Source organism: Nomascus leucogenys, chromosome 11 (assembly GCF_006542625.1).
Source record: "Nomascus leucogenys isolate Asia chromosome 11, Asia_NLE_v1, whole genome shotgun sequence".
Classification (NCBI taxonomy): domain Eukaryota; kingdom Metazoa; phylum Chordata; class Mammalia; order Primates; family Hylobatidae; genus Nomascus; species Nomascus leucogenys.
The window spans coordinates 115,463,751-115,491,735 of NC_044391.1; the positions used below are offsets into that span (position 1 = coordinate 115,463,751).

Below are 27,985 nucleotides of genomic sequence, written 5' to 3' on the forward strand. Positions count from 1 at the left end.
GCTACTTAGGTTTCTTCAGATACCAGCTGCTCTGGGAGCTACACCTTGTTTCAGGATCTCAGTCGCTGCCTTCAGCAGCCCACTATCTGATCCAAGCAGCCATGGGTTCTCTTCTGCATCCGGCCACTCCTGTACCCTCTTCCCTTTTAGGTTTTGCTACTGTCTATAAACTTGCTTTGAAGATTTGAGATTTGAGCTCCTACGTCGCCAGGTCACCCTCAGAGGCATCGGGATATGCTCTTCAAGTAAAGTCCAAATGAGGGATTAGACACTGTGGGCTTCATTTCTCAGTGTCCTCTCTCAAGAGCTAGACTATTACTTGCATTTCTCATCTCCTTGAATCATCAGTGCCTGGTGCTATCATTTAAAATAGGGAAAGTTATGAACTGGGTTAATTTTTTTTTTTTTTTTGAAATAGAGTGTCACTTTGTTGCCCAGGCTGAAGTACAGTGGTGCAATCTTGGCTCACTGCAACCTCTGCCTCCCGAGTTCAAGCAATTCTCCTGCCTCAGCCTCCCAAGTAGCTGGGATTACAGGTGTTCACCACCATGCCTGGCTAGTTTTTGTGTTTTTAGTAGAGACGGGGTTTCACCATGTTGGCCAGGCTGGTCTCGAACTTATGACCTCAAGTGATCTGCCCACCTCAGCCTCCCAAAGTGCTGGGATTACAGGCATGAGCCACCACACCAGGCCAAAAAAATTTTTTATAAAGAAAAAAGAAAGAAACAAAGAGAAATAAAGTAGGGAAAGATGATTAGTAAGTCTCTTCTTTTCCAGGGCCTTAGTTTTCCTACCTGTAAAATACAGAGCATGGTATTTTTGGAGTCCATGAATCCACCAAGCACAGTATCATCTTTGCATGGTGCTTTAAAGTATATAAAACATTTTAGACAAACAAGATCTTATTTAACACAAAAATGCCCAATAAATGTTTGCTAACAGGAATGATAATGGGGATTCTGTGTGAGCTGAAAGAAGCCTATTGAAGGTGAATGTGTCCTCTATTACTGTCTGACTACCAATTAAAGTTAAAACGAGTATGAGTCACTACATGTTAGAATTAATTTTGAATCCCTTAGTTTAATTCCTACATGTTGTCAATGCCTGAGGGAAATGGTCTAGCCACAGGTGCCAGCTCACAAGAAAGGGGAAGGCCAGGTACAGTGGCTCACACCTGCCATCCCATCATTTTGGGAGGCTGAGGCCAGCAGATCACTTGAGGCCAGGAGTTTGAGACCAGCCTGTGCAATGTAGGGAGATCTCAGTCCCAGCTGTTTGAGAGACTGAGGCAGGCGGATCACATGAGCCTAGAAGTTCGAGGCCGCAGTGAGCTATGAAAGCACCATTGCACTCCAGCCTGAGCAACAGAGTGAGACCTTGCCTCAAAAATTAAAAAATAAAATAAATATAAAAATAAAACAAGAGAGAGAGGGCGCCGTCTCTGTGGTACTATTCGGCTGTGTTACATAACTGGCATTTTATCTGGAAAAAAAAAAAATTCCTCCAAGGGGTTCATTTCCTCGGATCAAATGTCGTTCCAGGTATTGGTATGCATTCGACACGTGCATTCTTCAGCCCTGGTTATTCTATGTTATGTAAAACTCTATTTCAAAATACAGAGCTTCCCAGAAGAGTGGGTGCCCATTCTCCTTCAGGCTGTGCTAAATGGAAGGTGCTAAACACCTGCCTGAGGCCAGGTCCAGGCCACACACCTGGGCAGGTGATGCTCCACCTCCTACCCCCAGGTGCACCCTCTGGGTAAACACAAGCTCTGCTGGGCCCCAGGCACCACCAAGGGTTCTGGTTTCACTGTTGCTAAGGATAGTGAACTTTTTAAAACAACCTTCCCTTTCTTCTCCAATCTGGTAGAAAAACAAAAGCCCAGTCAGGAACCAATCAAGTGGAAGAGAGTGCAGCTAAATAAAATAAACCTTGCACTTGACTTCCTCTGACAGCAGTTCCCAGTATCTCTGGAGTGATGGGAGGATCCATGCGGGGGTGGTTTTGGGGAGCCTGGCCAAGGGGTCTCTTGCAGGGCCTGAGGTCCAACATTTAAGGGAGCAGGAAGAAAGAAGAAGGAGCTTTCCTCTTATATTGCTGCCTCTTCCCATCACCTCCCCTTGAACCTCAAGAAAAGGGCTGGGCACAATGGCTCGTGTCTGTAACCCCAGTGCGTTGGGAGGCTGAGGCAGGAAGATCACTTGAGGCCAGGAGTTTGAGACTAGCCTGCGCAACATAGTGAAACCCCTTCATTTCTACTTTAAATTTTTCTTTTACAGGCGGAGTGTGGTGACTCTCGCCTATAATCCCAGCACGTTGAGAGGCCAAGGCGGGCAGCTCACTTGAGCTCAGGAGTTTGAGACCAGCCTGGGCAACATGGTAAAACCCCATCTCTACAAAAAATACAAAAATTAGCCAGGCATGGTTGTGTGCACCTGTAGTCCCAGATACTTGGAGGCTGAAGTGGAAGGATCACTTGAGCCTGGGAGGCAGAGGTCGCAGTGAGCCAAGATCACATCACTGCACTCCAGCCTGAGTGACAGTGAGACTCTGTCTCAAAAAAGGAAAAAAGAAAAGAAATTAAAATTAAATAAATTTTAAAAATCTTTTTTTCTTTCTCTCTTTTTTTTTTTTTCAAAGAAGCCTCCTAAGAGCCAGGCTATTAGCACCATCCTCCCTTTCAAGTGCCATACAGCGATCAGGTGAAACTGGAGAACATCTGAGTTGGGAGAGAATTCTAAGATCTCAAGTGTAAAAGCTTAATTTCGCTGACTAAAAACTGAAGTCCAGAAAAGGAAAGAGGTTTTTGGCAAGGGGACACAGCCAACTGGTGGCAGAGCTGGCAACAGAACCCAGGATCCTTTTGACAACCCCCACCCCACATACACACACCCTCCCAAAGTGTGATCTCGCTCCAAAAAACTAGCTTCTCTCTGAGTTTTCGTGTTTCTATCAGATGCCCCCTCATCCTTTTTTTTTTCTCCCCCCTTTATGGCTATCTTCTACAGGAAGGACAGAAGCCCTTTTCTTCTCAGTGAATAAGATTGGGAATCTTGGCCGGGCGCAGTGGCTCACACCTGTAATCCCAGCACTTTTGGAGGCCGAGGTGGGCAGATCCCCTGAGGTCAGGAGTTCAAGACCAACCTGGCCAACATGATGAAACCTCATCTCTACTAAAAATACCAAACTAGCAGGGCATGGTAGCGCATGCCTGTAATCCTAGCTACTCAGTAGGCTGAGGCAGGAGAATCTCTTGAAACCGGGAGGCAGAGGTTGCAGTGAGCCGAGATTGCGCCACTGCACTCCAGCCTGGGCAATAAGAGTGAAGCTCCATCTCAAAAAAAAAATAAATAAATAAAAAGATTGGGAATCTTGAGAGACTAAAAGAATAGGGTGAATAAGTAAAGAAAAAAGAAAAGACTGGGAATCTGAGAGTCATTCTTAAGTATTTTTCTTATCCCATGTGTGCAAGTAATGATTCCTATTGAAGCTTACTTTAAAATATCTTACTTTCTATTCCACCCTAGCCTTCAGTCCGTGCCTGCTGCTGCCCCCTACCTCTGACCTCTCTCCAGGCCACCCGGTAGATAGCTTACATATTGATGATAACTTACAGTTGTCATACACGTACATGGCATCACTGTACTGTGTTCTACATGTGTTATTTTATTCCTCTAAAAGACCCCGTAAGCTGGATGCCTTTATTACCCCATTTTATAGATGAAGAAACTGAGGCTCAGTGTGGTTAAATAATATTTGTAAGATCTCACAGCAAGAAAGGAGCAGAACTGGGATTTTATTAATTATTATTATTATTATTATTTTTGAGACAGAGTCTTGCTTTGTCACCCAGGCTAGAGTGCAGTGATGTGATCTCGGCTCACTGCAGCCTCCACCTCCCAGGTTCAAGCAATTCTCCTGCCTCAGCCTCCCAAGTAGCTGGGATTACAGGCGCACATCACCACGCCCAGCTAATTTTTGTATTTTCAGTAGAGACGGGGTTTTGCCATGTTGGCCGGGCTGGTCTCGAACTCCTGACCTCAGGTGATCTGCCTACCTCAGCCTCCCAAAGTGCTGGGATTATAGGGGTGAGCCAGTGCGCCTGGCCAGAACTGGGATTTTAGAAGAACCAAGTGGTCTGGTGCCAAAATCCAAACTCCCAGCTACTATACCATATTGCATTTCTCTGAAGCACCAATATGACCATGTCACTCCTGTGCTCAAGCCTCTTCAGTGGCTCCCTTCTGACTATGGTGGTTCAAATTCCTAGTTGGGCATTAAAGGCTCTTCAGTGGTTTGTCTCTTGCTCTCCTGCAGGTAAGTTAATGCACTTTGTTGTGTCTCACATTCCTCATCTATTACTTGAGTGTGATAATACCCTCTTATGAGACTGTCACGAGGATTAAAGGAGGTCACTCAGCACAAAGTGACACAATTGGCATTAGTGATCATTTAGTTACCTTTGTACTTTTCCTCCCAACTTACTTAGAGGACTCCTCTGACCAGAATGTTGCTAAACTGAATTGGTCAGAGGAAGAGTTGCTAAACTCCTCTGACGGTGCTTGTTGCTAAACTGAATGTGAATGTAATTTTTCCCTTCCTAGAAATGTTCCCCACTCCCATATGCCAACGTCTCCAAATCCTTCCAAACCCAACCATCCTCCAATCACTCTACTTCAGTGCCCCCCACCCTCTTCTACTAATTGAAACTCCTGGGACACTTACTCTTTTTTTGAGGCAGAGACTCACTCTTTCACCTAAGCTGGAGTGCAATGGTGTGATCTCAGCTCACTGAAACCTCCACCTCCCGGGTTCCAGTGATTCTTCTGCCTCAGCCTCCCGAGTAGCTGGGACTGGAGGCTTGCACCACTATGCCCAGCTAATTTTTGTATTTTTAGTAGAGACAAGGTTTCATCATGTTGGCCAGGCTGGTTTCGAACTCCTGACCTCAAGTGATCTGTCCACCTCGGTCTCCCACAGTGCTGAGATTATAGGCGTGAGCCACCACACCTGTCCTGGGGGACATTTATTCTCATCATCCTTTTTTTTCCACACTATTTATTTACTCATTTGTTAAACATTTATCAAGTGCTTACTCTAATAACAATAGCTGTACAGACAGTCCCTGAGTTAATGGTGATTGACTTAATGATATTTTCAGTTGATTATGGGTTTACAGGGATGTAGCCCCATCTTACACTTGATTGGTTACTTTTTTTTTTTTTTGGTCTTTTTTTTTTTTTCCTTTCAGTGGAGAACGGGGTCTTGCTGTATTGCCCAGGCAGGTCTCGAACTTCTGGGCTCAAGCTATCCTCCCGCCTCCTCCTCCCTAAGATCTGGGATTACAGGCATGAGCCACCATGCCCAGTGGACGTAACCCCACCTTAAGTCAAGGAGCATCTGTATTTGACTTGATACTTTACGAAGGGCTCCATACCACAGCTCTGCGTCTGTAAATCCTCACAAAAGGCTTGGAAGGGATTCCCATTTTTAGGCTGTCCTAGTTTTACCAGCTGGTGGTAAACCCTGGTGTCAGCGCCAGGGTTCCTGGGGATCCAGAGGTGATGCTGACAGGACCCCCGTCTTCCTGGGTCTGTCCCGCAGACCCTGGCTCACAGATGAAATGAGTACTCAGATAGAGGTATGCAGTGTAAGAGCAGCTAGGTGACTGCCTGGCTCTAGTGTCCAGAGAGCAGCCCGAGAGCTGGAGCTGCTTGCTTTTATTCAGTGCAGGCACAATGACGAAAACCTGGAGCCAACACAACCTGCAGGTAATTAACATTTATCATTCCCCTTTCAGGGACCATCATGCACGCGGATGATCAACGGTCAGTTCCTGGTCAACATAAGTAAAGAAGCCTCTTAAAGATAAATTCCCCCACACTCCCTTGTACCTACTCCTTGCCCTCTGCCCCAGGGTTATAGAACAGCTGCTTTCTGCTATTCTCCCCCCAGGCTCTGCAGAACCTTCTGACCTTTCAGAAGGTTTGCGTCCTTTCCCTGTAGTTTTTCCACCACTCTGACCAATCTCCCACAATGCATAGCCTTGTATGCAAAGCCAGGCCTGTCCATGCAGGGTGACAATCCAAGGTAGACAGTGGCAAAATCTGGTGGAGGCATCAGAGATAGTACCATCAGTTTGCTGGAACAAGCATATCAAGGAGCCTGGCAGATCTACACTTCACCAGACAGTGCCTGTGGCCAACAGGGCAGGCCCTTGCTCCAGGGAAAAACTCAGAAATCAAAACTCCTTGCTCTGCTGTCACAGAACTCTCCAGGAGATCCTCAGTGTCATCAGAAGCTGAAAAAACAGTGCTGAGAAATGTGGCCTGCTGTCTTTCCAGCTAAGGGAGATGGCCCGTTCGACCCTGGGTTGTCCTCTGCAAACACACTGCTGCAGGTTGCATGGCACCATCTCCTGATTGCAATTTGCTTTCCTGAGGGAGTGAACTGACTGAAATTGGATGGTAATAAGTTGCTAGGTTATATTCCACTTTTTAGTTTATGAGGCTTATTTATTTTGCTTTAACATTAACCACTGCCTTCCTTTTAAGGAGCTGGGGAGGCAGGGCATGGCAACAGGTTCAGGGTGAGGAGTGGCACCACCTCCTTTCAGTGAGGATTTGGGAGGGGTGAAAAGCACCCTAATCTTCTCAGCTGCATGTGAACAAACCATCTGTCAAGGTGGGTCCTTCCTATAGGGAGGATGATGTCAGCCCTTCAGGGAGGTCTCAGTTTTCTTCCTTCACTTCCTAATCCCTTCATTATAATTCCTTCCACAACAGAATAAGTTTCTTGAGCAATGCAGCAATATCTAGCAATTTTAGATAGACATTTACCTTTTGACCTAGAAATCTCACTTCTACGAATCCATCCTAAATACACACTCTCAGCTGGATGTGGTCACTCATGCCTGTGATCCTAACGCTCTGAGAGACTAAAGTGGAAGAATCACTTGGGCTTAGGAGCTCAAGATCAGCCTGGGCAACATAGCAAGACCCTATCTCTAAAAAAAAAAAAAAAAAGATAAAAAAGACACACAGTCAAAAATTCAAAAATTAATTAATATGCTTAAGGCTATTTATTACAGAAACATTAGTAGTAGCAAAAGACTGGAAATAACTCAATGCCCATCAATAGGGAACAGAGTAAATAAACTAGGATACCTACACATAATGGAGTGCCATGCAGCTTTGAAAGGAAATGAGGCATATTTCTATGTTCTATGTTGTGATCGCCAGGATATAACCTAATGAGTAAAAAGCCAGGTGAAGAAAATTCTGATAATAGGCTATCATTGGAGAGGGGAATATGAATATACTGTACATCACATAGGAGGAGACAGGAAATAAAGTGAGAGGATTGGGATAGAAGCTAGACTTTTCTAAATATATCTTGTTTTATAGATTTATGTTGGAAGTTTGTGGATATAGTACTTTAGAAAAGTATAAAACAAAATTAGACTTGACAAAATGAAACAAATCAATCTGTTAAGTTGATGGTGTAACTACACAGTGAGAAACTATTGCAAATGACCTTAACACTCAGGAATTCCACTGAATATTCCTAATAGGAGATCCCCTAATGACCAAACCCAAACCCAGTCTGACCAAACCAAAAAACCTTGTAAAATATCTGAAACCATTTTTAGTAATGAAACGAGAAATGTGGTAGTGTTGGTGATATGGTTTGGCTGTGTCCCCACCCTGACGTCATCTTGAATTGTAACTCCCACAATTCCCACATCATGAGAGGAACCCAGTGGGAGGTGATTGAATTATGGGTGTGGGTCTTTCCTGCACTGTTCCCATGATAGTGAATGACAAGATCTGATGATTTTAAAAATGGTTTCCCTGCACAAGCTCTCTCTCTTGCCTGCCACCATCTATGTAAGATGTGACTTGTTCCTCCTTGCCTTCCACTGTGATTGTGAGGCTTCCCCAGCCATGTGGAACTGTAAGTCCATTAAACCTCTTTTTCTTCCCAGTCTCGGGTATGTCTTCATCAGCAGCATGAAAATAGACTAATACAGTAAATTGGTACCAATAGAGTGGGGTGCTGCCGAAAAGATACCCAAAAATGTGGAAGCAACTGGAAGAGTTTGGAGGGCTCAGAAGAAGATAGGAAAATGTGGGACAGTTTGGAACTTCCTAGAGACTTGTTGAATGGCTTTGACAAAAATGCTGATAGTGATACAAACAATAAGGTCCAGGCTGAGGTGGTCTCAGATGGAGATGAGGAACTTGTTGGGAGCTGGAACAAAGGTGACCCTTGTTATGTTTTAGCAAAGTGACTGGTGGCATTTTGCTCCTGCCTTAGAGATTTGCAGAACTTTGAACTTGAGAGAGATGATTTAGGGTATCTGGTGGAAGAAATGTCTAAGCAACAAAGTATTCAAGAGGTGACTTGGGTGCTCTTAAACACATTCAGTTTTATAAGGGAAGCAGAGCATAAAAGTTCAGAAACTTTGCAGCCTGACAATGTAATAGAAAAGAAAATTCTATTTTCTGAGGAGAAATTCAAGCTGGCTGCAGAAATTTGCATAAGTAATAGGGACCCAAATATTAATCTCCAAGACAATGGGGAAAATGTCTCCAGGGCATGTCAGAGGTCTTCATGGCAGCCCCTCCCATCACAGGCCCAGAGGCCTAGGAAGAAAAAATGGTTTCTTGGGCCAGGCCCAGGGTCTCCGTGCTGTGTGCAGCCTAGGGACTTGGTGCCCTGCATCCCAGCTACTCCAGCCATGATTAAAAGGGCCCAAGGTACAGCTCGGGCTGTGGCTGCAGAGGGTGCAAGCCTCAAGCCTTGGAAGCTTCCATGTGGCATTCAACCTGTGGATGCACAGAAGTCAAGAATTGAGGCTTGGGAATCTCTGCCTAGATTTCAGAGGATGTATGGAAACACCCGGATATCCAGGAAGTTTGCTGCAGGGACAGGGCCCTCATGGAGAACCTCTGCTAGGGCAGTGTGGAACGGAAATGTGGGGTTGGAGTCCCCACACACAGTCCCAACTGGGGCACCACCTAGTGGAGCTGTGAGAAGAGGGCCACCATCCTCCAGACCCCAGAATTGTAGATCCACCGACAGCTTGCACATGTGCCTGGAAAAGCTGCAGACACTCAACATCAGCCCATGAAAGCAGCCAGAAGGGAGGGTGTACCCTGCAAAGCCACAGGGGCTGAGCTGCCCAAGACCATGGAAACCCTCTTCTTGCATCAGCGTGACCTGCATGCAAGACATGGAGTCAAAGGAGATCATTTTGGAGATTTAAGACTTAACTGCGCCGGGTGCAGTGGCTCACGCCTGTAATCCCAGCACTTTGGGAGGCTGAGGTGGGTGGATAACCTGAGGTTGGGAGTTAGAGACCAGCCTGACTAATATGGAGAAACCTCATCTCTACTAAAAATACAAAATTAGCCGGGCGTGGTGGTGCGTGCCTGTAATCCCAGCTTCTCGGGGGGCTGAGGCAGGAGAATCGCTTGAACCTGGGAGGCGGAGGTTATGGTGAGCCGAGATCGTGCCATTGCACTCCAGCCTGGGCAACAAGAGCAAAACTCCGTCTCAAAAAAAAAAAAAAAAAAAGACTTAACTGCCCTGCTGGATTTCTGATTTGTATGGGGACTATAGCGCCTTTGTTTTGGCCAATTTCTCCCATTTGGAATGGCTGTATTTACCCAATACCTGTACCCCTATTGTATCTGGGAAGTAACTAACTTGCTTTTGATCTTACAGGCTCCTAGGTGAAAGGAATGTGCCTTGTCTCAGATGAGACTTTGAACTGTGGGCTTTTGGGTTAATGCTGAAATGAGTTAAGACTTTGGGAGACTGTTGGGAAAGCATGATCGGTTTTGAAATGTGAGAACTTGAGATTTGGGAGGGGCCAGAGGTGGGATGATATGGTTCGGCTGTGTCCGAACCCAAATCTCATTTTGAATTGTAACTCCCACAATTCCTATGTGTCATTGGAGGAACCCAGTGGGAGGTGATTGAATTATGGGGGCGGGTCTTTCCTGTGTGGTTCTCATGATGGTAGATGAGTCTCACAAGATCTGATAGTTTTAAAAATGGGAGTTTCCCTGCAGGAGCTGTCTCTCTTGCCTGCTGCCATTCATGTAAGATGTGACTTTCTCCTCCTTGCCTTCCACCATGATTGTGAGGCCGTCCCAGCCATGTGGGACTGTGAGGTCATTAAACCTTTTTTTCTTCCCAGTTTTGCATATGTCTTTATCAGCAGCATGAAAATGGACTAATACAGTTGGTAAGACTGTTTTGCATGTATTATAGGATAAAGCAATGAGTAATTATGTTGTTTTGAAAAGTGGGATGTTTTACATCCCAGGTATGGATATAAGATCAATAAAGTTAAGTAGAAACATTTTAGTCATACCTAAATTTGAAATAGAACTATTAGTAAGAACCCATAAAGTATGTGCTTGTAAAAAATTGTTCTAGAAACCATCATCAATTCAAAAGCAAGCATTTCTGGCACACAGAATATGATCTCTAAATGCCACTTACTAAAAGAAAGCAGGGCTCCTTAGAAAAATGGCTGATTCCAGATCCGGGCTCCTGGGAAAGAAATGTACAAGATGAGCTTGGAACATCATATTATACACCAGATAATTAAGCATTTATCAAGAACAATAGGATGATTTCAAAAGACAAATACCAGATATTATGTGCCTTCTGATGAAAACATTAGTCATGAAGTAGTCTTTCCAAAATCCCTAACCTAAATCTGATCAACTACTCGAAATCCAACTTCTAATTTACAGGAAGTGTCAAGGACAGAGAACATGTTAAATCACACTGCTGGTTGCAATCACCAAAATTATTGCAGTGGCTCATGCCTATAATTCCAGCACTTTGGGAGGCTAAGGAGGGCAGATTGCTTGAGCCCAGGAGTCTGAAACCAGTCTGTGAAATACAGTGAGACCCCCATCTCTACAAAAAATTGAAAAAATTAACCAGGCATGGTGACATGCACCTATGGTCTCAGCTACTCTGCAGCCTGAGGCAGGAGGATCGCTTGACCCCAGGAGTTTGAGGGTCCCTCGAGCCATGATTGCACTACTGCACTCCAGCCTGTGTGACAGAACAATACCGTTTCAAAAAAAAAAAAATTATCACAAAGACTTAGGTGCCTGTAGTCCCAGCTACTCAGGAGGATGAGGCAGGAGGATGAGGCTGGAGGATGGCTTGAGCCCAGGAGTTCCAGTCCAGACTGGGCAACATAGTAACCCCATCCCTTAAAAAAATAAAAAAAAAAAAACAGACTCAGTCAACTTGAAAAGGCCCCCACTAACCAAAGAATAGGATAATTTGAGCATCAATAAGAATTATAACTGTGATGAATTGAAGCTCATCAAATATGTTTAAAACCATGAATTCACGCTTTTTAAAAATTAAATCTGTTGGTCACTTTTGGTGGGTGCTAAGGATCCATTTGTTATTTTGAAAATTGGCAAATAAAGAGAGAGAAGCGTTTATATTACCTTTCCAGTGACAAATATATCTTAGGTTAACTGCATAGATGATCAGGGAAAGCTTCTTTTTTCGATGTATTACAGCTATTAAACAAAGAAAAACTAGAAGGATTAAAATATCACCATTTTGCCATCTTTAGTAAATTAACAGACCTGGACTTTGATCATCAATGACGATCAAAAGACAAATACATTAGTGCCTCCCGATGAAAAACAGTCACAAAGTAGTCTTGCCAAAAATCACTAACCTGTCTGATCACTACTCTGAATCCAACTACTAGTTTACAGGAAATGCCAAGGACAGGGAACATGTTAGATGATAGATGATACTGCTGAATGCAATTGCCAAAATTCAGATGGTAAGAAATTCCATGAGATAAATGACCCAGCTTCTTCAACAAATACATTACAAGGAGGAGGAACTTATCAGGTAAAAGGGATCCAAGAGGCATACTGAAGTCTTTATGGGTGAAAATGATACCATGATATGATTTGCTTCAGAATAATCCAGGGAGGGATTAGTCATAAAATAAGATTAGCCAGGAATTCTTTTTTTTTTTTTTTTTTTTTTTTTGTGAGATGGAATCTCACTCTGTCACCCAGGCTGGGGTGCAGTGGTGCAATCTTGGCTCACTGCAACCTCTGCCTCCCGGGTTCAAGCAGTTCTCCTGCCTCGCCCTCCCAAGTAGCTGGGACTACAGGCACGTGCCACCACACCTGGCTAATTTTTTGTTTTTAGTAAAAATGTGGTTTCACCATGTTGGCCAAGCTGGTCTCAACTCCTGACCTCAGGTGATCTGCCCACCTTGGCCTCCCAAAGTGCAGGGATTACAGGTGTGTGCCACCACGCCTGGCCGAATTCTTAATTATTGAACCTAGGTGATAGAATCATGGAAGTTTATGATACCATTCTGTCTCCTCTTATGTTAGAAATTTTCCATAGTGAAATAAATAAAAAAATAAAGAAACAAAAAGGAAACTAAAGACTGAAGCCACAGAAAAGCTAAACAAACAAAATAAAGACTTTCTCTTTTTTTTTTTTTTTGGACACAGGGTCTTGCTCTGGTGCCCAGACTACCTGGGCTGCAGTGCAACGGTGCCATCTCAGCTTACTACAGCCTCGACCTCCGAGGCTCAAGAGATCTTCCCAACTCCTGAATAGCTGGGACTACAGGTTCGCGCTACCATGCCCAGCTAAGTTTTCCATTTTTTTGTAGAGACAGGGTCTCGCCATGTTGCCCGGTCTAGTCTCAAACTCCTGGACTCAAGTGATTCGCCTGCCTAGGCCTCCCAAAGTGCTGGGAGGGATTACAGGTGTGAGCCACCATGCCTGGCCAGAAGGTGAATTTTGAAGTTAGGCCGAGTCAGCTTCAGTTCTGGCTTAGCCACCCCATAATTGTGTGACAAGGGACAAGTTCTAGCTCTGAAACCCACTTTTCTCAGGAAAATGGTGATAGTACACACCACCATTCCGTTGTATGAATTAAAGGTAACAGCTGGGCAATGCTTGGCAGAGCTCCTCGCACATAGTAACCACCTTTGCTTATTACTGGAGGGAAGGTTGTACACCCTTGGGCCTGTTCTCTTTTTGAAATAGCTGGTATGGAACTCAGGTGATAAGACTAGTGGAGGCAGGAAGAGGGAGCCGGGAATTCTATCTTCCTATGACTAAAAGGGGAAAAAGAAGCTTCCCCACCTGCGAATACTTCCTGAATCTTGCCCCTCCTCCCCATTTTTCAGAGCTCTTTTCTAGTTCTGCCTCCAGTCAAAATTAGTACCTCCTCCTTTCGCCTCAGCTTTTCCACAAGTCTGTTTGAACACATCCTATGACTCCTTTTATTGGTGTGATTTGGACCAGGCACAGTGGCTCAGGCCTGTAATCCCAGCACTTTGGGAGGCCGAGGCAGGAGGATCACTTGAGTCCAGGAATTGGCGACCAGCCTGGGCGACGTAGCAAGACCCTGTCTCTATTTAAAAAACATTTTTTTTTTTTGAGACAGAGTCTTGCTCTGTTGCCCAGGCTGGTGTGACATGGTGCAATCTCGGCTCACTGCAACCTCCACCTCCTAGGTTCAAGTGATTCTCCTATCTCAGCCTCCCGAGTAGCTGGAATTACAGTTGCATGCCACCATGCCCAGCTAATTTTTGTGTTTTTAGTAGAGATGGGGTTTCACCATGTTGGCCAGGCTGGTCTCAAACTTCTGACCTCAGGTGATCTGCCAGCCTTGGGCTCCCAAAGTGCTGGGATTACAGGCATGAGCCACTGCACCCAGCCTTGAAAAAACAATTTTTTTAAGTAATTAAATATTAGTGTGGTTTTTTTTCTGTTCTTCCTCCACCCGCTCCCCAAGCTGTAAACTTCCCTACAGGGCAAGAGTCTTCAAGATCTTTCTTTCTGCCCAGGTGCCCAGAACAGTGTCTGGCACATTGTAGGCCCTCAAAAAAATGCTTACTGCCTCAGAAACCTGACCGAAAAGGCCAACTGTATGTGGGGTGGGCAAGGGAATGAGGAGGGTTAACCTTTCTCCTCCACCTTCAGCTCTGTGTCAGATGATATACAAGTGGAGACTGAATCCCGTAGATTTCTAGTGTGTTTTATGATGTCTATAAACAGAGCTTTTTTGTTATTATTAATCATCCCATTTATGCCTTTCAAAAATCCACAAAAATTCGTCATTAAAATTTGTTTCATACCTTCTCATCCTTTCTCTCAATAATGTAGAAGTGTTAGAATTTTGTCTCAATTCTCCATGGCCTTCAGGTAGCATTTGTCTGCTGGACACAGAGGGACAGGAATTCTCAACCTGAAAACTGCAAGTTTCAGCCACCTATGAAGTTTCAGCACCCTGATATTGCAAAATGGTACATACACATGTGTACCTATATACATTTTTTTTTTTTTTTTGAGACAGATTCTTGCTCTGTCACCCAGGCTGGAGTGCAGTGGCACGATCTCAGCTCACTGCAACCTCCACCTCCCAGGTTCAAGCGATTCTCCTATGTCAGCCTCCTGACTAGCTGGGATTACAGGTGTGAGCCACCACACCCGGCTAATTTTTTATATTTTGGCAGAGATGGGGTTTCACCATGTTGGCAGGCTGGTCTCGAACTCCTGACCTCAAGTGATCTGCCCACCTTGGCCTCCCAAAGTGTTGGGATTACAGGTGTAAGCCACCACGCCTGGCCCATATATGCATTTTTGGATAGGGTGATGGTCTGTGATTTTTCAATCAGATGCTCTCATGGGTTCCTGACCTAACAAAGGAGAACAACTACATTCAGTAGAAGAGGTGCAAAATAATGAGAAACACTAAGTGTTCACCGAGAACTCTTTCTTTTCCTTTTCTTTCTTTTTTTTTTTTTTTTTTGAGATGGAATTTTGCTCTTCTTGCCCAGGCTGGAGTGCAATGGCGTGATATTGGCTCACCACAACCTCCACCTCCCAGGTTCAAACGATTCTCCTGCCTCAGCCTCCCGAGTAGCTGGGATTACAGGCATGCACCACCACGCCTGGTTAACTTTTGTTTTTTTAGTAGAGATGGAGTTTCTCCATGTTGGTCAGGCCAGTCTCAAACTCCTGACCTCAGGTGATCCACCTGTCTCTGCCTTCCAAAGTGCTGGGATTACAGGCGTGAACCACTGTGCCTGGCCTAGTGTACCCATTCTTTAAGGCCCCACTCCCGTCCCTTCTCCCTACCACTGTCCCTGCCTCCTACCCAACCAGTTGTCTTTCTCTCTTGTAAACTCCAGCATTTCACATTTATCTCTTGTTATATGTGGCTAGTAATCGTTGATCACCTTCCTTATGTTTGCTCACATTTTACCTTCCCAGCTAGTCTGTGTGCTTCTGGAAGGCTAGGATCATATTGCACATCATTGTATCTTCTTTGCCCCCGGAGCACGGCCTGCCTAGAGGGGATATTTGGTCATTTCTTTTTCATTGATTGGTTTTATAACCACCATAATGTTTGAACTCCTTAATGTGGCCTACATGGATTGGTCTTTGCCACCCTATTTGGCCTCATTTGTGTCTCCTCCCCCTTTACTTTTTATACCCAGCCATCCTCAATACCAGCCAGTTCCTTAGAAATTCCATGGGCCAGGCACAGTGGCTCATCACACCTGTAATCCCAGCACTTTGGGAGGCCAAAGCGGGCGGATCACCTGCGGTCAGTAGTTCCAGACCAGCCTGACCAACATGGTGAAACCCATCTCCACTAAAATACAAAAATTAGCCAGGTGTGGTGGTGCACACCTGTAATCCCAGCTTCTCAGGAGGCTGAGGCAGGAGAATCGCTTGAACCCAGGAGTTGGGGGTTGCAGTGAGCCCAGATCGCCCTACTGCACTCTAGCCTGGGCGACAGGGCAGCGACCCTGCCTCAAAAAAGAAAAAGAAAGAAAGAAAGAAAGAAATTCCAGCCATGACACCTCACACAGCTTCCTCTGCCTGAACACTCATCTCCTCTTCTGTCCGGCTGACTCTTCTCAACTTTTGCCTCTCAATCTGGGAATTATTTCCTAATGAGAAGTCTTTCCCTGGACTTCATTAGAAAGTACAAATGAGTAAGATTGCGCCAGCAAAATGCGTACTGTGTGAGAAAGCATTTAGCAAGAGGAAATGAGAAACATTCACGTCCACTTACTCATGAGCTTGCTCCAGTTTCTTCTTTTCCTGTCCCCTAGTTCCCTCTGGATGTCAGCCATCTGAAATTACTCACAGGACATCTGAATGCACTACTTTGCTTTATTATACTTCTGTGCCTTTGTACACACTTTTCTTCCTTTTTTTTTTTTTTGGAGGCAAGGTCTTGCTCTGTCACCCAGGCTGTGGTGCACTGACGCCATTTCGGCTCATTGTAACCCCTGCCTCCTGGGTTCAAGCAATTCTCCTGCCTCAGCCTCCCAAGTAGCTGGGACTACAGGTGTGCACCACCACGCCTGACTAATTTTTGTATTTTTAGTAGAGATGGGGTTTCACCATGTTGGCCAGGCTGGTCTCGAACTCTGACCTCAAGTGATCCACCCACCTCAGCCTCTCAAAGTTCTGGGATTACAGGTGTGAGCCATTATGCCTAGCCTGGACACACTAAACATTTTTCATTTTTTCATTCTTCCTAGGATTCCATTTAATCCATATCCTTCCTTCCTTCCTCCTTCCCTTCCCTCCCTTCCCCTCCCCTCCCCTCCCCTTCCCTTCCCTTCCTTCCTTTCTTCCTTTTCTTTTCTTTCTTTCTTTCTTTCTTTCTTTCTTTCTTTCTTTCTTTCTTTCTTTCTTTCTTTCTTTCTTCTTCCTTCCTTCCTTTTTCTTTCTTTCTTTCTTTTTCTTTCTCTTTCTTTTGTTCGTTCCTTCCTTCCTTCTTTCCTTCCTTCCTTCCATTCCTTCCCTCTCCCCCCGCCTTCCTTCCCTCTCTCTCCGCACCCCCACCCCCACCCTTTTCTTTCTTTCCAGAGTCTCACTCTATTGCCCAGGATGGAGTGCAGTGGTGCCATCACAGCTCACTGCAACCTCTGCCTCCCGGGTTCAAGTGATCTTCGTGCCTCAGCCACCTGAGTAGCTGGGATTACAAGTAGCTGCAATCAGGTCTGGCTAATTTTTGTATTTTTAGTAGATATGGGGTTTCACCATGTTGGCCAGGCTGGTCTTCAACTCCTGGCCTCAAGTGATCCACCCACCTCGGTCTCCCAAAGTGCTGAGATTAAAGGCGTGAGCCACCACGTGGCCTAATCCATGCCCTTTCTTCACCTAATTAACTCCTACTCATTTTTCAATGCCCAGCCAAGGGGTGTGTATAATAGTGCAATTTTTGTTTGTTTGCTTGTTTTATGAGACAGAGTCTTGCTCTGTCACCCAGGCTGGAGCACAGTGGTACAATTTTGGCTCACTGCAAACTCTGCCTCCCGGGCTCAAGCAATTCTCCTGCCTCAGCCTCCCGAGCAGCTGGAATTACAAGTGCACACCACCATACGCTGCTAATTTTTTTGTATTTTTAGTAGAGATAGGATTCCACCATGTTGGCCAGGCTGATCTCAAACTCCTGACCTCAAGTGATCTGCCTGCCTTGGCCTCCCAAAGTGCTGGGATTACAGGCATGAGCCACTGTGCTTGGCCAAATGGGGAAAATTGTAACAATTTCTACCTCCGAGGGTGGTTGTGGGAATGAAATGAATTAACGTCTATACAGTTCTTTGACTTCTTCCTGGCATATAGTAAGTGCTAAATAATTTTTAGCTATTATCAGCAACAACATCATCTTCTCTTTCATCATTATTATCAGTGTATATAATATACAAGTCTCTTGTCATTTTCCACGCTATATAGTAATTGCTTTTCTTGTCTGTCTCTCCACCATCGTATGTGCTCCTTTTTGATCGAATGATCCTCAAATAACGAGGTCATTCTACAGGCCCTAACAAAGCATCAACAGTCAAGGTTTGGAGCTACAGAAATCCTACAGAGAGTTGTGAAAAGAAAAACGTCAACTGGATGAAAAGGCTGTGGGAAAAGGAGCAAGTAAATAAGGTTAGAAAGAATGCCTTAGAAATAGCCACAGGACTCATTCACTGTTGATCACAGTGCAAGTTGATACAACCTTATTTTGTCAGGCAATTTGGCACTTCACATGAAAATGTTATTTATTTATTTATTTATTTATTTATTTATTTATTTATTGGAGACAGAGTCTTGCTTTGTCACCCAGGCTGGAGTGCAGTGGTGCAATCTTGGCTCACTGCAACCTCTGCCTCCCGGGTTCAGGTGATTCTCCTGTCTCAGCCTCCTGCGTAGCTGGGATTACAGGCACATGCCACCATGCTTGGCTAATTTTTGTATTTTTTTAGTAGAGATGGGGTTTCACCATCTTGGCCAGGCTGGTCTCAAACATCTGACCTTAAGTGATCTGCCCACCTCAGCCTCCCAGAGTGCTGGGATTACAGGTGTGAGCCACCACACCAGGCCAAAAATTTTAATTACATATATCCTTAAACCAAGAAATATCACTTTTAGAAGTCTACTCAATAAAAACAATTTCTCTGGTATACAAAGATACATGAAAAGGTTAACCATCACATTACTTGTAAGAATAAACAATTTTGAGAGGCTGAGGCGGGTGGATCACCTGAGGTCAGGGGTTCGAAACCAACCTGGCCAACATGGTGAAACCGCGTCTCTACTAAAAATACAAAAATTAGGTGGGCATGGTGGTGCACACCTGTAATCTCAGCCACTTGGGAGGCTAAGACAGAAGAATCACTTGAACCTGGGAGGCAGAGGTTGCGGTGAGCCAAGATCACGCCACTGCACTCTACGTTGGGTGACAGAGTGAGACTCCGTCTCAAAAAAAAAAAAAAAAAAAAAGAATAAAAAATTGGAAATAGCAGAAATGCTCATCAAGGAAAGATTAATTAAATTAATTGTGGTATTGTGCTGCATCCATACAATGAAAGACCATGGAACTATTCAAAAGGAGGTAAAGCTCTCTGTCTGGAAGCCAGAAGTCCACAACATATAGTTAAATGAAAAAGCAAGTTGCAAAATAGTCTAAATTTATTAGCCCAATTTTGGGGTCAACTTTATTGAGGTACAATTTAAATGCAATAAAATTGACCAATATTAAGTGCACAATAAATGAGTTTTAACAAATATACCATCATATAGTCACTACCACAATCATGAAATTGATAGAATATTTTCATTACCCCCCAAAAATTACCTTGAAACCTTTTGCAGTCATTCTACACCCCTACCCTCTGCCTCCTGGCAACCACTGCTCTGCTTTTTATAACTAAGATTTTTGACTTTTTTCGCACTTCACATAAATGGAATTATACAGTAGATAGTCTTGAGTCTGACTCCTTTCACATAGCGTGGAGCTTCTGAGATTCATTCATGTTTTACATATCAGTGGTTCATTCTTTATTATTGCTGAGTAGCATTTCACTGTAAGGTTTTACTATAATTTATATATTCATTTACCAGTTCTTGGGCATTTGGATTGATTCCAGTTTTTAATGAGTATGAATAAAACCACTATCAATATTTGTGTACAGATTTATTTAATTAAACTTTTTATTTTGAAATAATTATAGATTCACATTATAAGAAATAATACAGAGATTGCTTCCTTACTTATGGAGGAAAAGAAAAAAAGAGAGATCCCTTGATCCAGCTTCCCCCAGTGGTAACATCTTGTAACGTATAGTAAGATACCACAACCAGGATGTTGACATTGATGAAGTCAAGACACAGAACAGTTGCATCATCACAGGGAACCCTTGTGTTACCCTTTTATAGCCACACTCACCTCTTTCCCCCTCCCCAGCTCCTGGCAACTATTAATCTCTTCTCCATAATTTTATCATTTCAAGAGTGTAATGTAGATAAATGTAAGCATACAATACACAATATACAATTTGTAAAGATTGGCTATTTTCACTCAGCCTAATTCCCTAGAGATTTTATATATATATATATATATATATATATATATATATATATATATACACACACACATATACACACATTGATAGCTCGCTCCTGTTTATTGCTGAGTAGTGTTCTGTCCTGTGCATATACCATGACTTACAGAAAGACCTCTGGTTTTTGGCTATTATGAATAAAGTCGCTATGAACATTTGTGTGAATGTAAGTTTTCTTTTCTTTGAGATAAATGCCCAGGAGAGCAACTGTGGGTTATATGGTAGTTTTATGCAGTTCTATTTATTTATTTATTTATTTATTTTTTGAGACGGATTCTCGCTTTGTCACCCAAGCTTGAGTGCAGTGGTGCAATCTCGGCTCACTGCAACCTCCGCCTCCTGGGTTCAAGCGATTCTCCTACCTCAGCCTCCCGAGTGGATGGGACTACAGGCGCATGCCACCATGCCTGGCTAATTTTTTGTACTTTTAGTAGAGACAGGGTTTCATTGTGTTAGCCGGGATGGTCTCGATCTCCTGACCTCGTGATCCACCCACCTCAGCCTCCCAAAGTGTTGGGATTACAGGTGTGAGCCATCATGCCTGGCCCGCACAGTTTTATTTTTAAAAACTGCTAAACCTTTTCCCAGAGTGGTTGTATCATTTCACATTCCCACCAGCAATTCGTGTGGCCCAGTTTCTCTACATCTTTGTCAGTATTTGGTGTTGTCATTATTTTTCATTTTAGCCATTCTGCTAGGCAAAAATAAAAAATATCTTTTTAACTTTTTTTTTTTTGTATTTTTAGTAGAGACGGGGTTTCAGCATGTTGGCCAGGCTGGTCTCGAACTCCTGACCTCAAGTGATCTGCCCACCTCAGCCTCCCAAAGTGCTGGGATTACAGGCATGAGCCACTGTGCCCGGCCTAAAATACAAAATATTATCATGCTATGTGCAAAATGCAAAATAATATTTCACCGTGGCTTTATTTTGTATTTTCCTAATGGCTAATGATGTTGAACTCTTTTCATGTGTTTATTTGCCATCTGTATAGCCTCTTCAGGAAATGTCTGTTCATGTCTTTTACCCGTTTTCTAATTGGATTTTTTTACAAGTTTGTAAGTGTGCACGTTTGGGGGTTTCCTAAAACCACCCTCAGGTTTGGTACTTTGCTGGAATGACTGTCCAAGTGATCCCCTCCCTCAGCCTCCCAAAGTGCTAGCATTACAACCATGAGATACCACACCCACCAAATAACTCTTTTTATATTCTTGATACAAATACTTTGACAGATACATATTTTGCCGATACTTTACTCCAGACTTGCCTTTTCATTTTCTTAACAGTATTATTTGAAGAGCAAATTTTTAAAATTTTTATGAAGACCTACTCATCATATTTTCCTTTTTGTGGTCTATTTAATATATGAATATATGCTCAGCCCAAGGTCACGAAGACGTACTTCTGTATTTTATTCTAGAAAAGTTCTAGTTCTAGTTCTTACATTCAGGTCTATTTTTCATTTCAAGTTAGTTTTTGCAGACAGTATTAGGTAAGGGTTGAGGCTCATTTCTTTACATATGGATATCAATTATTGCAGTATGACATGTGCGAAAGAGTCAATTTTCTCAGTGAATTGCCTTTGGTATCTGTAAGGAGTTACCCAAACCACACAGTCCGACGGAACAATCCCTATAAGATTGCCCTGACTTCAGACACCAACTGCGAGTTTGCGGCTTCCTAAAACCACTCTCAGGTTTGGTACTTTGCTAGAATGACTCACGGAACTCAGGAAAGTGCTATGTGTACCATGGCAGCTTTATTATAGCAACGGGATATAAATTAGAACCAAAGGAAGAGACATGTAGGGTGAAGTCTGGGAGGGCTGCAAACACGAAACTGCCACTGTCTTCAGGAAAGTGTTTTCCTACCAGCATTGTTGTGTGATAGTCTGTTCAGAGTATTCCCAACCAGGGAAACTTACCTGAGCTCTGGTGCCCAGAGATTTTATTGAGGTTTTTTTACAGGCTCATAACGTGTTTGTACTCAATCTCCCGCCCGCTCCTCCCTAGAGGTTGAGCTGATACCATGTGTCCCACAGCCCCAACCATCTTATCAGATGGTTGGTCTTCCTGCCATGGCCACCCCCAACATGTAATAGCATAAAATATCAGGTGTAGTTCCAAGGGCCCATCAAATAACAAAGACACCCTTAACACTCAGGAAATTCCAAGAGTTTAGAGATTACCTCCCAGGAGATGGGGAAAAGGCCAGGCTTCTTTGTAGGGGCCACATTTCTTGCTATATAGCATCTTTGTCAAAAGCAAATATAAAATGTGGTTCATATCCACATGTTTAGGTCATATATGTGTATGTGTAGATCTATTTCTGGTCTCTCTTTTGTTCCATAATCTACTACATGGAATTTTCCATGTAAAGAATTCTGTAATGATTTTTTAACAATATGGAATGCTTGCAAATTTGCATGTCATCCTTGCGCAGGGGCCATGCTAATTTTCTGTCTCATTCCAGGTTTTTTTTTTTTTTTTTTTGAGATGGAGTCTCACTCTGTCCCCCAGGCTGGAGTGCAGTGGCACGATCTTGGCTCACTGCAAGCTCTGCCTCCCGGGTTCATGCCATTCTCCTGCCTCAGCCTCCCAAGTACCTGAGACTACAGGCACCCGCCAGCCACCACGCCCGGCTAATTTTTTTTTTTTTTTGTATTTTTAGTAGAGACAGGGTTTCACCATGTTAGCCAGGATGGTTTCGATCTCCTGACCTTGTGATCTGCCCTCGTGATCTGCCCTCCTTGGCCTCCCAAAGTGCTGGGATTACAGGCGTGAGCCACTGTACCTGGACTATTATTTTATTATTTTGAAAGACGGTCTTGTTCTGTTGCCCAGGCTGGAGTGCAGTGGCGTGATCGCAGCTCAGTGCTGCCTCTTGAGCTATTCCCGCCTCAGCCTCCTGAGTAGCTGGGACTACAGGTGTGTGCCACTACACTCTGCTAGTTTTATTTTATGGTTTTGTTTGTTTGTTAGTTTGGTGTTGTTGTTGTGTGTGTGTGTGTGTGTGTGTGTGTGTAGAGCTGGTGGTCTCATTAAGTTGCCCAGGCTGGTCTCAAACTCCTGATTTTAAGCCATCTTTCCACCTCAGCCTCCCAAAGTGCTGAGATTGCAGGTGTGAGTCACTGCACCCGGCCTCATTATTTAGTCTTTAGATTGTACACATACTCTTCTGTAAATATGATACATTTTATAATTTTAAAGCCTAGAGAGGTGCCTGAAGGCTACTGTTTCTTCTCTTGCTTCAGGACTGCAGCCAGAGAATATGTGCAGACTCACTGTCAACAGTAAGTTAAGTATAAAAGGAAATAATGATTTTCTAACATTCTAATAAACCTGTGCTAGTTAGAGAGGATAGTGGTTACTGCAATAAAGTCCACCGTTTGCACTGGGATGGGGTAAAGTCCAGCTGCCGTTTTCAGGCCCTCCTGGTACAACACCATTTTTCTGGGCCAGAGAGCATTCAGAGTTTGGTCCTCACTTCCACATGTCCAGAAACCTGATTTTAGCCACTCCACTGGGACTTCTCATACTTAGAGGGAATGTCTGTGAATGACCAGCCACTGTGAGCTCCTTGAGGGCTGAAATCATGCTTTATCCATCTCTAAATTCCCAGGGCCTAGCAAAGAACCTACCTACCACAACAGAGTCCAGGGACCTTTCTGGCAACTCGCATACTTGTGTGTTCCAGACAGAACATGCACACCTGCTCCGGAGGCTCAGCTCCCTTCCTGGGGCCTGGTGGCCTGACCCTCAGGCTTAGCGCAGAGGTTAATGACCCTTCCACCAAGGATACACCACATCTACCTTCCTGCCAGCCTCCTCATGCTGTCATTTACCCAGGCCGGGACTGGCTGCCAGCCCTGGCACAGTGCCTTGCTCATAAAAAGGGCTCAGGAAATGGAAGAAGAAATACAGAAGCCCAAGTCAGAAGAGAGACTTTCTTCTCCCCGAGAAGGGCTGCTTCGTGGTCTTTGCCTTATCTTCACATATATGATCCCCTAGCCCAGCCCATAGATAGGCTTAGATATGTAGCTTCTTAGAAATGCTTTTCCGAGTCAGGTTCTGCTCTGCTTTTAGAAAGTGATGGAGAAAGTGAATGCCACCCAGCCAAATACACTCATTAGTTTACCCAGCATTAGAGCACAGCAGTCAGAATTTCAAACACTGGAGGAAGCAGTGAGGACAAAATCCAAAGCCCCTGCCAGTCACAGGGGAGTAATTTGACCAGTTAGGACCATGCTCTTCCTGTTCATAAATACACGCTGACTGCCTTCAGGACGAGCAGGTGGTTGCTTTGCCCGGGGAGCCACCAAAGCTGTGTAAGGCCTGCGCCACAGCCAGAAATAGTTTAGATTCCAAAAGCTCAGAGTCGAGGCTGTAAGAGCACTTGTTTAGTCCATCAAGAAACAGATCAAGAAGAGAAGTGGCTTAGAAAGACAGTGACGGGGTCGGGTGTGGTGGCTCACGCCTGTAATCCCAGCACTTTGGGAGGCTGAGGCAGGCAGATCACTTAAGGTCAGGATTCCGAGACCAGCCTGGCCAGTATGGTGAAACCCTGTCTCTACTAGAGATACAAAAATTGGCTGGACGCGATAGCTCACACCTGCAATCCCAGCACTTTGGGAGGCCGAGGTGGGCAGATCACCTGAGGTCGGGAGTTCGAGACCAGCCTGACCAACATAGAGAAACCCTGTCTCTACTAAAAATACAAAATTAGCCAGGCATGCTGGTGCATGCCTGTAATCCCAGCTACTCGGGAGGCTGAAGCAGGAGAATCGCTTGAACCTGGGAGGCAGAGGTTGCGGTGAGCCAAGATCATGCCATTGCACTCCAGCCTGGGTGACAAGAGTGAAACTCCATCTCAACAACAACAGCAACAACAAAGAGAGATACAAAAATTAGCCTGGTGTGGTGGCACATACCTGTAGTCCCAGCTAATTGGGAGGCTGAGGCAGGAGAATCCTTGAACCTGGGAGGTGGAAGTTGTAGTGAGTCAAGATTGTGCCACTGCACTCCAGCCTGGGTGACAGAGTGAGACTCTGTCGCAAAAAAAAAAAAGAATGAAAGACAGTGATGATGGAACCAAGCCTAGGATGGAGGACTCCCAACTGCCACATGTGTATTCTTGTATCTGTTACACTCTGCATCTCTGGTCATTGCAGAGCCCATGGTCAAGGGCCTTCCTCCTGCCATGGCAAGGTTTGAGTCTTCTAATTAGCATTCACATAAGGTTTATGTCTAATAGAACTGCAAAAGTACCTTATTAGCTCAACTGGCCTGTTGAGTGGATAAATAGTGATTACTCTTTCCTGATTTTATCTTTGTAATGTGACAAGTTTGTGGGGTAGAAATTCTAATTTGCCATCTATTTGGCATTTATTTACATAATGAGCTCCCAAGCCCCTGAGGACATACCATGAATTAATTAGTGGAGTCCGTAATAGCCAATTCCAGTTCTGTGGAGTATTAGGACACCCACAATAAACAGAAATGCATTATTATTATTTTTTTTTAGCAATTGATATACCCTAGAGGTATTAAAGCCTTTTCAGAACAAGGTGCGGGGTATATGAAGGACTATGTTATCCATGTCCCGATTTAGGAAAGGAGATATTGTAGAAATTGAAGTCCGTTACCTCAAATGCCAAGGGGATTCGGCATTTCTGTCCTACCCCTGGCTTATTCTGAAATCGAGGCGCGATGGGAAGTGGGTAGCGACTGAGACAGAAGGACAACCTGATTTCTAATCATTCATTCACTGGAACAACATTGCTGGAGTCAATCTATGCATAAGGCTTTGTGTGAGGGGGTGATAGATCATGTAATAGGACCCAGGAGATCATGATTTGAAAAACACCTGATACCTTGCATGTGGTGAAGAAAAGACACCTGAAAAAGTGCCCGCCGACCCTGGGGTGGAGGTGCCCTCGCCTAAAGGCCTCAACTCCTGACTTCTAGTCAAAGCTTCAACGCTGACTTGCTGTGCAACTTTGAGCAAATCACTTCCCCACTTCCCCTCTCTGATCCTCAGTATCCTAGCTGTGAAATTACAGGCAAGGAAGAACTCGCAGAAGGAATGTGGCATGTAGAAAGACCCAGAAATCCCTCTCTATGTTTTAGTCTATGGCTGTCCTCTCCATAAGGACAGTTTCAAACCTTCTCCACTCTGCTCAGATCTCCAAATCTGCACCTGATTCTCCTCTCTCTTAGCAGATGATCTGGTTCCCAACTTCATAAAGAAAATAGAAGTTGCAGGCTGGGTGCGGTAACTCACGCCTGTAATCCCAGCACTTTGGCAAGCCAAGGCAGGTGGATCACCTGACGTCAGGAGTTCAAGACCAGCCCAGCCAACATGGTGAAACCCTGTCTCTCCTAAAAATAAAAAATTAGCCGGGAGTGGTAGTGGGCACCTGCAATCCCAGCTACTCGGAAGGCTGAGGCAGGAGAATTGCTTGAACATAGGACGCAGAGGTTGCAATGAGCCGAGATCACAGCAGTGCACTCCAGCTTAGGCAACAGAGTGAGAGTCCGTCTCAAAAGAAAGAAAGAAGGAAGGAAGGAAGGAAAGAAAGAAAGAAAGAAAGAAAGAAAGAAAGAAAGAAAGAAAGAAAGAAAGGAAAGGAAAGGAAAGGAAAGGAAGGAAGGAAGGGAGAGAGAGAGAGAGAGAGAGAAAGAAAGAAAGAAAGAAAGAAAGAAAGAAAGAAAGAAAGATAGAAAGAAAGAAAGAAAGAAAGAAAATAGAAGTCTCTTGGTGTCTGGCCAGGGTGGCTCATGCCTGCAATCCCAGCACTTTGGTGTGTGCTAGGAAGGGGGTGCCTGTGTGACCAACCCCTCCTGTACAGGCCAAGAGAGGAGGATCACTTGAGGCCGGGAGTTTGAGACCAGCCAGGTCAACATAGCAAGACCCTGTCCCTACAAACGTAAAAAATAGAACTCTCCCGTGAGAATTGCCTCACCCTCCTATGCCACATCTGCACCTCAGGTTGATGGAGGGAGCACCCTTTCTCATCGATGTTTAAACTAAACACATTCCAGCTATCCCCATCATAAACACAAAACAAACTAAAGACTTTGTTGCTCCCAAGTTCCCCTCTGGTTGCTCATGTATCTTTTTGCTCCCTTTCCAAATGTCTTGAATGAGTTGTTCACACTCCTTGTCTTCATTCCTGACCTTTCAGTCGTTTCTCAGCCACCTCTAGCCGGCTCCCTCCACTGGCTCCTCCACTCCCGCTCTGCCAGAGCTGGATTTGTTAAGGTGGCCAGGGACCTCTGCTACCTGAGGAACACTGCTCACTCTGACTTCTCAGCAAAACACAAAGCACAGCCAGCCACTTCCTCCTTCCTGAAACACTCTCTGATTGGCTTTGAGATGCCGAAGAGAGGTTTTCATCTATGGTTCTTGGCTCATAACTCCCATAACCTTTGTTGCAGTCTTTTGCTATAACATAGGGGCATTTTAGGCCTCAGAAGCAGGCCTCAGAAAACAAAATCTCTCTGACTTTTTTTTTTTTTTTTTGAGACAGGGTCTCACTCTGTTCCCCAGGCTGGAGTGCAGTGGTATAATCATGGCTCACTGCCCCCTTGCCCTCCCCAGGCTCAGTGGTAGCCCTCCTGAGTAGCTGGGACTACAGGTGTGTGCCACCACGCCTGGCTAAATTTTTTTTTTTTGTATTTTTTGTAGAGAGGCAGTTTTGCTGAGTTGCCCAGGCTGGTCTCAAACCCCTGGTCTCAAGTGGTCCTATCGTCTCGGCCTCCCAAAGTGCTGGGATTGCAGGTGTGAGCCACCAGGCCTGGCCTCACTCTCTGACTTTCTCCTGCCTTCCTTTCTCTTCCCAAGGCAGAAATCTTTCCCCACATTTCTGTCTCAGAGTGGTCATAAAGAAATTCTCTGGCCTCTCTTGTCTGACTGTAGGTCACAAGACCCCCGTGTCAGAAGGGGTCCTGCCCCATACCTTGGGGGAAGGAGTGCTGCGCAGAGGCCATGAGGGATCTGAACACACAGGCCTTGCGTGGTTTCC

At 44.6% G+C, this 27,985-nt stretch overlaps 1 long non-coding RNA gene and 1 other non-coding gene across 2 annotated transcripts in view; one reads left to right on the forward strand and one right to left on the reverse strand.

The window, feature by feature from the left end:
* The window catches only part of LOC105740537, a 32,034-nt gene extending 25,026 nt beyond the window's left edge, over positions 1–7,008 (forward strand). Inside the window, exon 4 of the long non-coding RNA XR_001116583.2 lies at positions 5,801–7,008. This is a non-coding gene — a long non-coding RNA (uncharacterized LOC105740537). The remainder of the gene's footprint in view (positions 1–5,800) is intronic.
* A 15,349-nt stretch (positions 7,009–22,357) lies between these two features.
* LOC115837387 lies at positions 22,358–22,459 on the reverse strand. The gene has a single exon (XR_004032435.1). It is a non-coding gene; the product is annotated as a U6 spliceosomal RNA (small nuclear RNA).
* Positions 22,460–27,985: the final 5,526 nt, after the last annotated feature.